The sequence below is a fragment of the Zalophus californianus genome, chromosome 10 (genome assembly GCF_009762305.2).
Source record: "Zalophus californianus isolate mZalCal1 chromosome 10, mZalCal1.pri.v2, whole genome shotgun sequence".
Taxonomy (NCBI): domain Eukaryota; kingdom Metazoa; phylum Chordata; class Mammalia; order Carnivora; family Otariidae; genus Zalophus; species Zalophus californianus.
Genome location: NC_045604.1, coordinates 80,678,858 through 80,684,379, shown reverse-complemented (window position 1 = coordinate 80,684,379; position 5,522 = coordinate 80,678,858).

Below are 5,522 nucleotides of genomic sequence, written 5' to 3'. Positions count from 1 at the left end.
ATAAAAGAAATGTAGAATAGAGGGAGAAGAATGAGAAGAATTTCAGAAAGAACAAACAGCATATAGAGAAGGAATAATTCAAAGGAATAATAGAGATGCCTTTTTTTTTTTAGCTGAATAAGGACTTACATGCTAAATTTATGGTCTACTGAGCACAGGCCAAAACAAACTCATGAAAATAGACTAGCAAAGAGTGTAACCCACACAGCATCAAGGCTAAGAGGGTTTTATGTTTGATTTTTTCAGAAGTATCAGTAGAAGGGGTTTGTAGAATCACAACCGTACCACCATATGGTCAGTGACTGTAAGGTGTACCCCAATTCCAGAAGGCAGAACCATGTGCTAAAAAGTTCATCTTCAAATCAAACAGACTTTTCTGATGAAATGTTTCAATTTTGAGGAGAAGAAAAAGAATATGATGGGCATTCAGACAGGAAAAAAAAAAAGACTACTTACTAAGAAAAAAAAATACACCTAAGATTTTTCTTATCTGCAAAACCAGTGATCAAAGACAATGATATGGCTCCTCTCTTGTTCATGTGGAAATGCAACAGACAATCTCAGACCTGATCAAGATGTATACCTTAAACATACTCTTCCTGAAAGTATTTACCATCATACTCCAGACAACTAAGAAATGAATCAAATTACGGAAATTAAGAATGTGGAATTCATGGTATAAAATAACTGCTTGCACTAAATCTAAATTAATCTTGCTAATATAGCTATAAAGCGAAGCAAATATTTTTAAAATCTTTCAAGAGAAGCATGTTGGGTGCCTGGTTGGCTCAGTTGTTAAGTGTCTGCCTTCGGCTTAGGTCATGATCCCAGGGTCCTGGGATAGAGTCTGGCATTGGGCTCTCTGCTCAGTGGGGAGCCTGCTTCTCCCTCTCCCACTCCCCCTGCTTGTGTTCCCTCTTCACTGTGTCTCTCTCTGTCAAAGAAATAAATAAATAAAATCTTTAAAGAAAATAAAGAGAAGCATGTAATGTATAAATGTGTTAATCAGGGATCTCTAGAGAAATGAAACCTATAAGGTGTGTGCATGTGTGCGTGTGTGTGTGTGTGCGCGCGCGCGTGTGTGTGTGTGTGTTTATAGCTCTAAGAAAGATTGAGGGAAGCCTATGGTACAATTTCAGTCCAAAGGCTGGCAGCCTAAAGATCAAGTAGAATCGATAATGTATATGAGGTCCAAAGGCAGTCTGTTGGAGATTTTTCTCTTACTCATGGGAAGGTCATTCTTTTTGTTCTATTTAAGCCTTCAATTGATTGGATTAGTCCCCCTGACATTATGGAAGGCAATCTGTTTTACTCTATTGATTAAGATGTTAATCTTGTCCAAAGTCACCCTTGCAGAAACACCCACGATAATGTTTGACCAAATATCTGGGTACCTCATGGCCCTATGAAGTTGACACATAAAGTTAACCATCACAGCAAAAACAAGGCAGAGGATCATAGGGGAAAAAGAGGAAAAAATGAAACAGACGAAACCAGAGAGGTAGACAAACCTTAAGAGACTCAATCTCAGGAAACAAATGGAGGGTTGCTGGAGTGGAGGGGGGTGGGAGGGATGGGGTGGCTGGGTGATGGACATTGGGGAGGTTATGTGCTGTGGTGAGCATTGATGGACATTGGGGAGGTTATGTGTTGTGCTAAGCACTGTGTGTTGTATAAGACTGATGAATCACAGACCTGTACCCCTGAAACAAATAATACGTTATATGTTAATAATAATAATTTAAAAAGTACTTTAATGATGATAACCAAGATCTATGACGACAAATCATATCCATAATGCTGGGAAACACTGAGAAGTGGAGTGAAGGAAAGAAGTACATACAGTGGTGTGCTGGTAAACCAGCTCTCGGCAAAATAAGCACTGTGATGTTGCCAAATGTTGAGGTGGGAAGAGATGTGTACAATCAGCTGTGTGAGCCAGTACAAGATGCCTCCAGCACACCCTATCCATGCAAATGTGCATATACACCAAATTTTCACCTACTTTACCTCTCATTCATGCTTCGTTTTTGATTTGCATTTGTCTGATAGATCTTCCTCTATTAGTTTAAGCTTCCTTTTTGGTATATATATCTTAATCAAAATAGAGATTTATTTTTTAAGACCTTATTTGAAATTCCTAACCATTTGACAGGGAAATGTAACCCATTCATATTTATTGGTACAATCAGCATGTCTGGCCTTTTTTTTTTTTTTTTTAATTTGAGTACTGTGAATACAGTGTTACATTAGTTTTCGGTGTACAACATAGTGATTCAACAAGTTTGTACAGTATGCTATGCTCACCACAAGTGTAGTTACCATCTATTACCGTTCAATACTATTAAAATACCATTGATTATATTTCCTATGCCATACCTTTTATTCCCATGACTTATTCATGCCATAATGGGAAGCCTCCAACTCCCCTTCACCAATTTTGCCTATCCTCCTACCTCACTTCCCTCTGGCAACCATCAGTTTGCTTTCTGTATTTACAGGTCTGATTCTCCTTTTTGTTTGTTTGTTTTTTCATTTGTTTTTAGATTCTACATGTAAGTGAAATCATATGTTATTTGTCTTTCTCTGACTTACTTCACTTAGCATAATACCCTCTAGGTCCATCCATATTGTCACACATGGCAATAGTTCATCCTTTTTAATGGCAGAGTAATATTCCATTGTGTATATTGGCATGTTTAGTCTTATCTCTGATATTTTGTCTTATGATTACTGACTTTCAAAAAATTGATTTTCATTGCTTTTTCCCCCCTTCTCTATATTCGTGAGAGTTTTCCAAGTTCTCTATAACACAATTTTCTACAATATTCTTTCTGTTTTAAACTATCTCCAACTATCTCCAATGTGGTTTTTAATTATCCTATTAGGGTTTAGATTTCCTTGAATTCTTTTAAAATTTTATTTGGCTTTTTTTTCTTTCTTTTTTTCTTTTTTACACATTTTTGCCTTCAACTCTTGTGGCTTCCTACTTGTGTTTCATAGAGGAATCTTCATTTTCTTCCTGTTTATCTATCAATTGATAGATAAAAATTAGTTGCTATTTACCAGTAAGCATTTTTTAAAAATTTTGTTTGTTTCTTTTAGAAGATCATTGTTAAGTTCTGTATTTCCTCCAAGTCTTTAAGGTAATGTTCTCTTTCCTTATGCTTTAGTATCTTTTTATAGCCTCAAATGTGAACCATAATTTTAAGGAACCAAATCTTTGCCTCATTTAATTAACTGTTCCACCTAAATATTTTTGATGGATAATAAGATCTGTGATAGTTTATGACAATGTATTTTAGGTCCTAGTTGCCGAGCACTTAAAAGAAAATACGTTCTGTGTGTTTTTTGAAGTCCTGGTATAAAAGTAGCTTTAAAACGATTCATGATCTATACAACTACTTATTTTCATCTACGGAGAAGAAAGTATAGATATGAGAGATCATTAAAAATTTATATAGATGGACTCTCTCTCCCTCCCTCTCTAAAGAAAAAAAGAAATGTATATCGATGGAAAATATTTGGTATAAAAATGACCTCATTTTGTTAGTAATATTTATTAAATCAGAAAAATTAAGTTTTATTTGAGGCTTTCCCAATACCCAAATTAAAGTTTGATATTTTAATCTGAATTCATAAGATTTAGGGTTTTAAGAACAAAAAAAAGCACTTTAGATATTTACAAATTTGTTTAGTGAAGAAATCTCGAAAGAAAAGCAATGCTTATTCACAGTTCTTCTGCCTCTTTCTGCCTTTCTCAGGAACAGTGAATTTTAAGTGCATTAGCACCAATATCTATGCTCATATATCAGACTTCGCAAGCCCCTTGTAAAAGTGGAAACGAATTCATATAAGATGTATGCAGTTTTCCAAATGTTGTTTGTTTCTAAGTGTTCCTACAGAGAAATGTGAGAGGTGCCTATTTTTACAGTCTTAGAAAGTACACACATTTTGAGCTCCGGGAGTGAGAAACACCTGCTGGTGTAGAAAGAGCCAAAGATACTCCATTTTGTCTTCAGAAGAGCTATCAATATTCCACAAGAGCACCTGTGCTGAGAATTAGTCAGTTTTTGCTCTCAGATACCCTACCGTGTGATTCTCCACAATGGTAATTCCTTCTTGGTGCCAGTGTGCAGGCGAGGTGTGCTTCATTAATGGACTTAGCATTAAATATCATTATTCTATATCTGGAGGAATTTCTGCCAACATGCCCTTGGTGAATGTGACCCCGAAGTTCCTCTTAATTCGCTGCTTTGGGGTAGCTCAGTATCTAAAGTGGCAGTGGGCTCTGGGGACGGAACACGGACTTCAGTCATGTACATTTGGACTGAGGTCTAGCCTTGTTTTAATTAACAGTGTGGCCTTCATAAGTCACATGGTGCATCATTTATTAAACAATTTGTTTTAAGTTGGATTCACCAGCAACAGAACTTGGGCTGAGGATTCTCCCGTATATCACGGGGGAGAAGCTGGAGAAGCAGAACCACAAGGAGCAATGTGGAAGGAGGGACTTACAGGGCTGAAAACTGGAAGAACTGAGAAATTATAACCAGGAACCACTGATTCTGAGTCTCTTCCGCCTTATCTATAAATTTGGGATAACGATACTTTCTTTTGAAACGCGCTAAACAGTGCAGAGTGGGTGCTCAAAAAAGTAAATTTCCTTACACAGCTAAAGCAGGCTCTAGGCAAAGCCATTAACTAGATCAGTGGCTCCCAGAATTTAATTTTACAGACTGACACAGTAACTTTAAAAAATGGGGAAAGTTATGGGCGGCTGCCAACCTTTTATTTTGCCAAGTTAGGACATTAGATAAGCAATTACTATGATTACTATCAAGTCATAAAAGAAATGACATTTTAAAACAAAACAAAAAAATGGAGGAAGGCCATTTATTATCGTCAATCTTAGCAATAATGAGGGATCATGTTGTCAGTTCAGCTTTATAATGACATGTTTTTTGTTTTTCCTCTTTTACCACAGTTCAGTGAACAATGTCACGAGCAGGCATTGGTACACAGGTGCATTCTGAGAACAACTGAACCGTGTTGCTCCTGAGCGTGTCTCCTTTCCACTCATCTGCCACCCTATTCCTCTCTGCTTCCTCCTCATTGGTTTGCAAGAATTCCGTTGCCTTTTTTCCCCCCTCTTGGAAGTATCCCACTGTGATAATCACTATTTCCCATCCTTCCCCTCTTCCTGGACAGAGAAAAGGCTACATTTCCCAGCCTTCCGTGGTTGATAAAGCCATGTGACTAGTTCTGGCCAATGGGTTGAGGGTAGAAGGGTCATCTGACACTCCTGGGTGAAAGCATTTAAGAGTCAGTGTGTGATTCTCCATGTTCTTTCTCCCTTCACAGCGAAGCATCTATTGAAGTGGAAATGCCATGGAAGTAGCTACCACATGGAGGGCAGCTTCCCCAGAAAGCTGCCCAGACTTCGAGCTTCGCGGGAACAAGAAATAAACTCATGTAAAACCCCTGAGATTTTGGTGTTGCTTATTACTGACTGCAGCATA